This window comes from Rattus norvegicus, chromosome 16, assembly GCF_021556685.1.
Source record: "Rattus norvegicus strain SHRSP/BbbUtx chromosome 16, alternate assembly SHRSP_T2T, whole genome shotgun sequence".
In the NCBI taxonomy this organism is placed as follows: Eukaryota; Metazoa; Chordata; class Mammalia; order Rodentia; family Muridae; genus Rattus; species Rattus norvegicus.
In genome coordinates, this window is record NC_141549.1 from 19,768,953 (window position 1) to 19,780,932 (window position 11,980).

Sequence of the window (11,980 nt, forward strand, 5' to 3'; positions counted from 1 at the left end):
GATTTGGAGTTACAATTAATTGTGAGTGTGGGTGCTGGGAATTAAATACAGGTCCTCTGGAAGAGCAGCCAGTGCTCTTAATGGCTGTTGCCTTGGACTCCTGAGTGCTGGGATTAAAGGCATGTGTCGCTCTGCCCACGTCCAACATAGCTTATTTTTATTCTTTGTCAATGTTATTTTGCTTGGTAGTGCAGGTTATTTCATGTGGAAGATGACAAATTCAAGTTCATCTCAGGAACTTAATGAGACTTTTTCCAAACTTAAAAAAATAATAAAAGTGTTGGCTAGTTCAGTGTTAGAGTGCTTGCCTAGCATTCTTGAAAGCCTGGGTTTGATTGCTTGTAAAAACAGATGGAAAACCCCACACGGCCCCCTGACTGCAATTCATTCTCTCTCTCTCTTTTTTTTTTTTTTTTTTTTTTTTTTTTTTTTTGGCTCTTTTTTTTTGGAGCTGGGGACCGAACCCAGGGCCTTGCGCTTCCTAGGCAAGCGCTCTACCACTGAGCTAAATCCCCAACCCCTCTCTCTCTCTCTTGATTGGTAGAAAGCTTGATAAGAGGACTTAGGACGGTCTAAAGGCTGGTCTTGTCTTCTCTCCTCTTCCCTCTACCCCACCCCAGGGGAATCTCTAGTCCTTGGGCTCGGCAGCAAATGCTCTTGCCTGACTCTACAGAGAGATCCATGAAGAGTCAGGAAATAATTCAAAGTCTAGGACGTTCCTGAAACTTAACACACAAGGTTCACTCCTCTCCAAGGTTATATGAGCAGTCAAGTTGATTGCAAGTCGTAGGGAGAACTCTAGGTTTACAGCTTGGAGTCGTCACCATTTGGAGGTGCGTTTTCAGTGACACAACTACCTTTCAGTCATCCGTGCCGGCTAAGTGTAAGCAGCCATATTCCTGCTATGACTCCAGTAATACTCTCTGATTCATTAAGTTAAACTTCAGTGTTTTCATGACAGTCATCTGTCATCCCTGGGGTGAGTTGACATTTGTTCACACCTCTGTAGGAATAGTGTCACACAGCGTAAATGGTGCATGCACAACAGGGACTGACAAAACCAAACATAGGGAGGGGTAAGTGCCCGCTCCCTTCGTGGGCTCTGAGACTGGGACCTGAGGCTGATTGGTGTGAGGGGAGAACACCTGTGGGTGATTCCCATTATGGCTGGCTCTCCCTGTGGTGGCCTCCCTGTTGTAGTGGTCACATGCTCCCTGCAGTAGAAGATAGGGCAGCAGTCATGGCTGAGCCATCTGACATCTGTGGAGGGAATCCCAGCGCCACCATAAAGGTAAAGGGTGTCCTGCCTCCTTGATGAACAAGATCTGCCTCATGTTTGGGGATGTCTCTAGAGCAATCTATCACGACTCTGAAAACCGAGGTCGTCATATAATCTCCACACACATGTGGACACATGCATTCGTGGGCACATATTTTGAACAAACACATACACATAATATCTACATACACACAGACATACAGAAAAACAAAAATTAAGGGTGTATGAGTTCTATTTCTGACCGAGGCAGCATGATATAATGCATTTAACTGAGTCCATAGTTTGAGAGAGTTAGGATTCATGGAATGAAGGCATGGCTGCAGGAGTCGATAAAAGCTCCCGTCTTAATCTGCAACTAGGAGACAGAAAAAGGACACGGGAAATCTCACCTTTTGATACCTCAAAGCACCCCCCCCCACTAGTGACACACATCCTCCAACAAGGCTACCTCTTCTTCTTTTTTTTTTTTTTTTTTTTTTTTGTTCTTTTTTTCAGAGCTGGGGACCGAACCCAGGGCCTTGCGCTTCCTAGGCAAGCACTCTACCACTGAGCTAAATCCCCAACCCCAAGGCTACCTCTTCTAATCCATCCCAAACTGGTCCACCAACTAAGGATCAGATACTCAAACATTTAAGCCTGTGGGACCATTCTCATGCAAATAGCCACAAAGGGGCCTGAGGGATGTCTCAGTGGTTAAGAGCACTGACTGTGGGGGTGGGGGTGGGGGGGGTGTTGGGGATTTAGCTCAGTGATAGGCCCTGGGTTCAGTCTCCAGCTCCGGGAAAAAAAAAAAAGGGAAAAAAAAAGCACTGACTGCTCTTCCAGAGGACCTGGGTTCAATTCCCAGCACCCACATGGCAGCTCACAATTTTGTCAGACCATTTCCGGGGATCTGACACCCTCACACAGACACACATATAGGCAAAACATCAATGTACGTTTAAAAAAGGTCGAAGCAGGGGTTGGGGATTTAGCTCAGTGGTAGAGCGCTTGCCTAGCAAGCGCAAGGCCCTGGGTTTGGTCCCCAGCTCTGAAAAAAAAAAGAAAAGGAAAAAAAAAAAAAAGGTCGAAGCATAGCAGTGACGCATGACTTCAATCTCAGTACTCGGGAGGAAGAGGCAGATGAATCTCTGAGACTCAGGTCAGTGAATTCCAGGACAGCTGGGGCTACACAGGCAAACCCTGTCTCAAAAACAAATAAATGAATTAATAAATAAGATAAAAATACACATCAATAAGTCATACATTGAAAACGTAATGGAACAATTTAAGATGACCCTGTTAAAATTTAAAATCCTTGGTTTTTTGGTGATTCTAGGCCAACTTTGGATTTTTTTTTTTTTTTGAGAGGGTCTCACTATATAGTCATGGCTGGCCTAGAATTCAGTATGTAGATAGACCAGGCTGGCCTGGAACTCATTGGAGATCCACTTGCTTCTTCCTCCTGAGTGCTGGGATTAAAGGTGGGCATCACCACGTTTGAATACTATTTAGATCTTTTTTTTTAAGGGCTTATTCAAAAATGTGTTGAATATGTGTCTATGTTGAGGATTGGTTTTAATGCTTTGAATTATTCAGGAATTTGCTTGTCCAAATGCTGAAGGTCCTTGTCCCCAATTGGTTTTTGATCAATAAAGAGCCAACAGCCAATGGCTGGGCAGAGGGGGGATGGGTGGAACCATGGGCTAGGGACTGGGAGAGAGGAAGAGGGAGAAAGCCATGACTCAGGGGAGAAGGATGGGACATAAGATCTGCAGGAGAGAAAGCCAACCAGCCATGTAAGAATTATTGCCACTGGCCACTTCCCTGATTGGGCTTGGGGTATCAGGGTAAGGTTTAGGAGTCTCAGGAGTACTGGAGGGGAGTATTTGCTAGCAGGGGAAGATTTTGGAGTGACCTGCCTTTGAGCTTAGTCATGGCATGTCAGAAATTAACTGGTGTGTGTGTGTGTGTGTGTGTGTGTGTGTGTGTGTGTGTGTGTGTTCCATTTGCGAATCCAGACAGCTCCTGTGTGGGTGTGCATGGGTGACCTTCTGGAAGCCAAAGCAGTGTAGCTAAATTCACCACTACATGTCTATCTACATGTGAATGTTTGTCCAAAAGTGCAGGTGCCTGCGGAGGCCAGAAGAGGGTTTTAGATCCCCTGGAGCTGAAGTTACAGGCAGGCGTGAGCTGCAAACCTACGTTAGGTGGGAGCAGAGGGCTCTGAAAGGCTGAGCTGTCTCTCCAGCCTTAAAGAGGCCCTCTTACATGCCTCATTAGTTACAGAAGACTCTGAGAGGTATGGAGTGTTCCATTTCTGCATAGCTGGCCAAGACAACAAAAAGCAAGAGAGGAAACACACAAAGTATCAAACTCACATATATATTAACTCTGTAATGACAATTCGGGACACCAAAGGCATCTGTCCCCTGAAGAACAGTGGAGCTATGGAACAACTGCATTTCACTGAGGACCAAGGACAGGAAAATCTAGGGATGGCAGCTCAGTGACACGTGCCTCACGAACATGAAGACTTGAGTTTAGATCTCAGTCCACATGTAAAAGTCCAGCGTGGGGCCAGAGAGATGGCTCAGGAGGCAAAGGTGCTTGCTGTAGAGGCTAATGCCCCGAGTTAGGTCCCTGGGACCCTCGTGATGGAAGGAGAGAACTAATTCCTACAAACTGTCCTCTGACTGCTACATAAACAGTAGCATACATGTTATCCCTCTTCCCATGAAGGAAATTTGAATCAGTAAAGTATAAAAAGTGAAAATCCAGGTGTGGCCGAACAAGCCACTGTGACCCAGTGCTGTGAGAGGCAGACAGTGAAAGACTGATGCTTGCTCCATGGCTGCCTAGCTCCAGATTCTGCAGCAGCAAGAGATCCTGCTCCAAAGGAATAAAGCGAAGTGATACGTATTTTAATAACGTATTCACTTATTAGATGCAAGGCATTATTTCTCTTGTCAATCTGCAAGGGTCCCTCTCTCTCTCTTTCTTTCCTTCTTTCTTTTGCTTTTGAGTTTAGAAAGGGCTTTTACTATAAGATCATGATTGGAAGCCTAAGAGAAACACAGAAGACAGAGCTCTTGTAAAGCAGGAACAGGTTCCAAAAGCAGGATCCTTCCTTCTTTCCTTTGTTCCTTCCTTTCTTTCTTTGACTTATCTATTTCATATATACCAGTACACTGTCCTTGTCTTCAGACACACCGGAAGAGGGCATCAAATCCCATTACAGGTAGTTGTGAGCCACCATGTGGTTGCTGGGAATTGAACTCAGAACCTCTGGAAGAACAGTCAGTGCTCTTAACCACTGAGCCACCTCTCCAGCCCCTTCCTTCCTTCCTTCCTTCCTTCCTTCCTTCCTTCCTTCCTTCCTTCCTTTCTTTCTTTCCTTCTTTCCTTCTTTCTTTCTTTAAACATACTTTTTTTTTTTTTAAGAGCTGGAGAGATGGCTTAGCAGTTAGGAGCATTTACTATTATTACAAAGAACTGTTCACTTCCCAGCACCTACACTGTGGCCCACAACCATCTGTAATTCTAATTCCAGAGGATCTGATGCCCTCTTCTGACCCTCACAGGTATCAGCAACACATGTGATGCACAGACGGACATGAGAGCAAAGCACTCACACACCACACACATAAAATACAACACATGCATCTTTTTTTTTTTTTTTCTTCAAGTAGTGGGTTTTGAAACAGGGTTTCTCTGTTTAGCTCTGTCTTTGAAATCACTCTGCAGACTAGGTTAGTCTCGAACTCAAAGATCCACCTGCCTCTACTTCCCAGTGCCTCCTTAGGTACTAGGCAGACACATGTTACACATACATGTAGTCGAAACACCCATATATATGTATATATATATATATATATACATATATACATATATATACATAATATTTTGACCACAGAACAACTTTTTTACAAATTTCTCTCTGTGTGAGAGCAACATAACAAAGTTATGAAGCTGTTAAAGGAGAGATGAGTTTAAATTACACTGTTTCATAAAGTAGCATTCTAAGTTTACCTGTCAATATGCTCTTAAATATACAGTTCTTGTCTGTTGGTTGCAGGCCCTAGCTGTACTTCATGCTTCTTCCTTAATTGCTTACCTCTTTGCTGTTGCTGTCGAGACTGGTTCTGAATCCGGGACACACTGATTTGTTTAGACTACCTAGCCTAGGGCATTCTCTGTCTCCATCTCCCCAGCAGTGGGATATGAGTGTGTCACCATTGCTTGATTAGTTAGAACATTGGTGCTGGGCATCTAAACTCAGGTTCTAGTGACCGCACAGCAATCACTTGATCCACTGGACTAGCTCTTCTATTTTTAACTTGATTTATTTATTTTTTTTAAAGATTTATTCATTTATTATATATAAGTACACTGTAGCTGTCTTCAGACACACCAGAAGAGGGCATCAGATCCCATTACAGATGGTTGTGAGCCACCATGTGGTTGCTGGGATTTGAACTCATGACCTCTGGAAGAGCAGTAGGGTGCTCTTAACCGCTGAGCCATCTCTCCAGCCCGATTTATTTATTTTGAGACAGGTCAAATTAATAATTCAGGACGGACTAGAACTTGCTATATATATAGACCAGGCTGGCCTTGAACTCACAAAGATCTACCAGCTTCTGCCTCATGAGTGCTGGAATTATAGGCGTGCACCACCATGCTTGGCCTCTGCTTAGATTTCTTAAAGTTTTTATTTTCATTTATGCGTATGTGTGCATTTTTGGGTGAATATATCCCATGGATATAGAATTCCACTGTGGTCTAGTTAGGGGTGAGCAGCCTGATGTGTGTGCTGAGAACTTGGAGCGGAACCTTCTATCTTCTTTGGAAAGTCAGTTTGTCAGATGGTGTTTTGCTGGGGCAAACACATGAAGGAACATTTTCCTGAATCAGACATGGGTGGAAGGAGGTTCTGCTAAAGAAAGTACATGAAAAGACCCCGTGATGAGGGATTCCTCGCTAATGACAGGCATGTGCTGGTTCACCTTACATTGTTGCTGAGCTCTATGTGTCACTAGTCCACAGAGAGAAACACACCAAAAAATTTCTTGGGATGTTCCTTGGCTTCTTGCAGCTTCCTTGGACTCTGGCCATTCGGCAAATTGATATCAGCTAATACAGACTCATGTGGAGTTTTGCTAAGACAGACTCATACTGAGGCAAGACATGTGGTAAGGCAAGACCCATGGAGGATTCAACAGTGACGGGGCTTGGCTTGCATAGTTAGCTTTGTAGCGCTTTTTGGTCTCAAGTCTTCACCCATCTAAACTTCGTTGAGAAAGGCACAGCAAAGAACTTCTGGTTTCTCTGATGGTCCTGGTAACTCCTGCTGACTCATGCCGATTCAGCTGGGACCTGGCTATTTCTGCTAGGTCGAGCCTCCACTCCTGGTTTGTGTTTGCTATACCAACACTACTGAACTGGACAGCTGGTAGATTTGTGAAATGTTTGTGAGTGGATCAAGCTGCTGTTCCTGACTTCTGTGAACTGAACTGCTTTTCCTGACAACTCAGATGGGATTTGCTCCAAAGAACAATTTCTAAGCAGGTTCACTTCCCTTGTATTCTAATAACCTTTCTTTTCTACTACCTCTGGTGTGTTGTAGTTAGTTTTTGCTTCACTGCTTTGGCTTCTGGCAGATCTCGAATGCATGCCTACCCAGGAGCTATCTTTTGATCGTCGTCGGAAGAAAGACACACACACATTAACTTATTTTTCTTTTTTTTTTAAAGATTTATTCATTTATTAAATATAAGTACACTGTAGCTGTCCTCAGACACACCAGAAGAGGGCATCAGATCTCTTTACAGATGGTTGTGAGTTACCATGTGGTTGCTGGGAATTGAACTCAGGACCTCTGGAAGAGCAGTCGGGGCTTTTTTTTTTTTTTAATTAACTTGGGTATTTCTTATTTACATTTCGCAGTCGGGGCTCTTAACCACTGAGCCATCTCTCCAGCCCTTAACTTATTTTTAAAATGTCTTGGCAACCTCAAAGGCTGGGCATCCTAAACCTTCCCCTGCCACCCCAATGACCACTTACCTGAAATCTCACATGGCTGGTTGGCTTTATCTCCTGTTGCTATTGTGTCCCATTCTTCTTCCTCGAGTCATGGTGCATCTTCCTCATTCCTCACTGCATCCTCACCCACACAACTGTCCTGCCCTGTGCCCAGCCAATGATTATTTGCATCTTTATTGATTGATCAAAAAACCAATTGGGGACAAGTACCTTGAGAGTCTGGACACACAGATTCAAAGCATTAGAACCAATCTCCAACACTGGTGGGTGGTGGGCTAGAAGGAAGATTAAAACATTTAAGAACCATTATTAAGGGGCTGGGGATTTAGCTCAGTGGTAGAGCGCTTACCTAGGAAGCGCAAGGCCCTGGGTTCGGTCCCCAGCTCCGAAAAAAAGAAAAGGAAAAAAAAAAAAGAACCATTATTAAAATTAGGGTTGAGAAAAAAATCTAAAGCTTCAGGAACTGAACTCAAGTCCTCTGAAGGAGTGGAAAGTACTCTTAATCACTGAGCCATCTATCCAGCACTCAGTTTAAAAAGATTTTCTTATACATTTTCCTTGATCTCCTGAGTCTGAGAGTTATGACCTGCCTGCAAGTTCCTGCCTTAGCTACTCTCAGTTGACTGTGACCTGGGATATGTAAGGCAAATAATCCTTCCCTTCCCAAGTTGTTTTTAGTCATGATGTACTATTACTACAACAATAGAAACACAGTAGAGATTGGTACCAGGAGTGGGGTATTGCTTCAACAGACCTTCCCATGCTGAAAGCCTGTGAGTGCTCAGAGATTAATGAGCTGTTGTGGCACTTGGAGATAATGCTCAGAGTAATGCAGACAGTGGAGGTCTGGTTTGTAAAGTTTCAGAGGGAAGTAAAGACTCTATCAGGGTTGTTCATGTGATGTTTTGAATCTGTACCTCTGGTCATGTCAGGCTGAAGAACCAGTGGTCGTTAAGAGAGCAGAACTACAGTGAAACGTGTGCTTTACTGAGATAATTAATGCTAGTGCGATGGAGCTGAGAAATAGTGGCGATGAAGAAGAGACCAGGGATTCAGTCCTTGACTCTGAAAAAGAAAAGAAAAGAAAAGAAAAGAAAAGAAAAGAAAAGAAAAGAAAAGAAAAGAGAATGGCGTCATTAATGTGAAATATTCCGGGAGTATTCTTCAGGGTCATGTCACAGAAGCTGTGGTCCAGACGGGACCAAAGCTGCATCCCACACTGTCAGCTGAACTTGGACTATGTAAGAGTTATCCAGGTGGTACAGGTTCTGAGGGCATGGAGAGCAGCTGAGGCTAGCACTTTGTCAAGTGTAGAGTCCCCGACATGAGATTGGGAGAGGTCACTGGTGAGGGTACAAGTGAGCATGTTGCAGATACTATAGTATGACTACCAATGACAGCATCAGGTGTCAAGTGGAGCTGACTTGAGCAGTATGTGCTGTGGGTGACAGTTAGAAATGCGAAGTTGCTGAAGCCCTTCAGAGCCTCATATAGAATTGTGAGTCCCAGGGCTGGAGAGATGGCTCAGCGGTTAAGAGCACCGACTGCTCTTCCAGAGGTCCTGAGTTCAATTCCCAGCAACCACATGGTAGCTCACAACCATCTGTAAAGAGATCTGATGCCCTCTTCTGGTGTATCTAAAGACAGCTACAGTGTACTTATATATAATAAATGAGTAAATGAATCTTTAAAAAAAAAAAAAAGAATTGTGAGTCCCAGGCATTAAGCACTGAATTCTTTTGCACTGTTGAACTTTGGTTTGGTTTTTTCAAGACTGTGACTGTATCCCGTTCTTGGAATAAGAAAGTATTTAAGTTGCTTTTTGATTTTACAGAATACTGCAGTTATGAGACTTTGGATATTTTAGAGAGACTTATTTTTTTAAAGTTTTTTTTAAAAGATTTGTTTATTTTACTTATATGAATACACTGTAGCTGTCTTCAGACACACCAGAAGAGGGCATCAGATCTCATTACAGATGGTTGTGAGCCATCATGTGGTTGCTGGGAATTGAATTCAGGACCTCTTAACTGCTGAGCCATCTCTCCAGCTCCAAAAGTTTGTTTTTTAAAGACACATTAGGTATTTTAGGAAAACTGATTTTTTTAATTAAAAAAATATTTTATTTTACTTATGTTCATTGGTGTGAGATTGTCAGATCCCCTGGAATGAGAGTTACAGACATTTGTGATCCATGTTGGTGCTGGGAATTGAACCTTGGTCCTCTGGAAGAGCAGCCAGTGCTTTTAGCTGAGCCATCTCTCCAGCTCCCAAGACTGAATTTTTAAATTTAATTTTATTTTGTGTGCAGTACTGTTTTGCCTCCATGCATGCCTATACATCATGTGTGTACCCGGTACCTTCAAAGACCAAAAAAGGTATTGGAAGGCTTGAAACAGGAATGACAGAGGTCTGTGAGTTGCCATGTGGATGCAGGGAATTAAACCTGTGTCCTCTGTCTGTTCCCCACTGTAGAATCAGATCAGATGAATTGGGACAGATCTCATTCTGATAATTAAGGACACTGGAGACCAACCAAACTACCACCTGACTAATCGACAAGGTCTTCAGGGAAAATTGTCCAGAGATGACAGAGAGTGTTTCCTGAATTGAAATTATACAAGGACAGCCTTTTTGGTAGTGCATGCCTTTAATCTCAGCACTCAGGATGCAGAGGCAAGTGGATCTCTATGAGTTTGAGATCTTTGAGTAGCCTGGTCTACATGGTGAGTTCCAGAACAGTCATATTTACATGACGAAATCCTCTCTCTCTCTCTCTCTCTCTCTCTCTCTCTCTCTCTCTCTCTCTCTCACACACACACACACACACACACACACACACACACAAAACAAAACAAACAAAAACCAATAAAAATTACAAAAACCCAACTCAACCCAACCAAAGAACTAACCAACCAAAAAGAAACTATACAGGGTATGATAGTGTACACCTGTAATCCCAGCACTTGGGTGACTGAAGCAGGAGGATCATGAATTTGAGGCCAGCCTTGGCTTGAAAGACAACAAGCATGGATTCCCTTTTGTCAACCTAAAGTAATTCAAAAGTTCCCAATCTAACTAAAGCCAAGAGGTTGTGGAGACACAGGAGGCAGAGACCAGTGGTTTCCTGTGAGTTGGAGGTCAGACATAGGTACAGAGCGAGAACCTCTCTAAAAATATGAAGAGCTGATGGAGAGATGGTCCTCATGGATGGTTAGCTGATGGAGAGATGGTCCTCATGGATGGTTAGCTGATGGAGAGATGGTCCTCATGGATGGTTAGCTGGCACTAACAGTGGGTTTAACCCTGGCTCCTAGGCGTACTCTGTTTATTCCATTAAGTCTTGTCCTAAGAATAGTTATTTTTCAGAAATATTTCAGCTCTTAAAGAGGAAGAGTTGGAACCATTATGGGAGGAGAAAGGATATTCTGTAATGATTAAAAAAATATTTCTTTTTATTTACATGTATGGGTGTCAGTATGTGTGAGCGATGGAGAAGCCCAGAAGAGAGTTGCATCCTCTGGAGCTGGATTTACAGGAAGTTGTGAGCCACCAGATGTGAACCAAACAAGTGACTGTGGTCCAGGTAATGATCCCACCCACTTTTAGGAAGAGCCTTCCTATCTCAATGGAGGATCAAGACTAATCATTACACCACTGAAGGCCACTCACTCTTCTCTTCACTGACTCCATTATCTTTGCCTGTGTTTTTCCCTTTTTGTTGTTTCTACTGCCAGTACTTTCGTTTTCTTCTTCTTTAGTAAAAAATGGGTGAATGCCTTTAATCCCAGCACTCATAAGCAAAGGCAGATAGACCTCTGTGTTTGAGGTTAGCCTGGTCTGCAGAACGAGTTCCAGGATAGTCAGGGATACACAGAGAAACTCTAACTCGAAAAACCAAAACTTAATAAAATGTTCTAATAATCTAGTCTCTCTCTCTCTCTCTCTCTCTCTCTCTCTCTCTCTCTCTCTCTCTGTGTGTGTGTGTGTGTGTGTGTGTGTAGAACACACTTGTGGAGGTCAGAAGACAACTTTCCTGAGTTGGTTTTCTTCTACTATGTTCAGGCTTAACCTACTAAGTCATTTCCTTGGCCCTCGGCTTCAATTTTTTTTATTTTTATTCTTTTGCTTTTGCTTAAATTGGAATGTCTCTAGAGGGCTGGACAGGAGAAATGAGGGTGGGAGGAAAGGGCAGAGATCTTAACTAGAAGCACACGTGCTATGAAAATAGAGGAAATGAATACTTGTGTTAATGTGTAGCCTGAGACATATGTATAAACCATAGATGTTCCTTACTCAAATTCCTGATGTCTGGAGAACATCAGGTCCAGTTATAATTTGACCTTGGGTAGGCTGGGCACCTAATTGAAAGGCGGCAACATTACTGCAATGAGCACTCAGTGTGTATAGTGAGTGTGCACGGTGGCAACTCGGTGCTCGAATACAGCTTTAAAGGGAGAAGCAAGTTCTGGTTAGAAGCAAATCTCAGAGGTAGACCAGGTCAGGCCAGGAGTGGAAGCCTAGCCTAGGAGGGCGGGGCTATGCCTGTTATTTGAATTCCACGCCTCGGCCTTTGGAAGCAGGTGCCACTCAGGCTTTGCTAGCCAATCAGGGCCTAGGACCGTGCCGTCTAATCTGGAGCACCGGAGAACGGCAAGAGGCGGGGTCTTCTCGGCC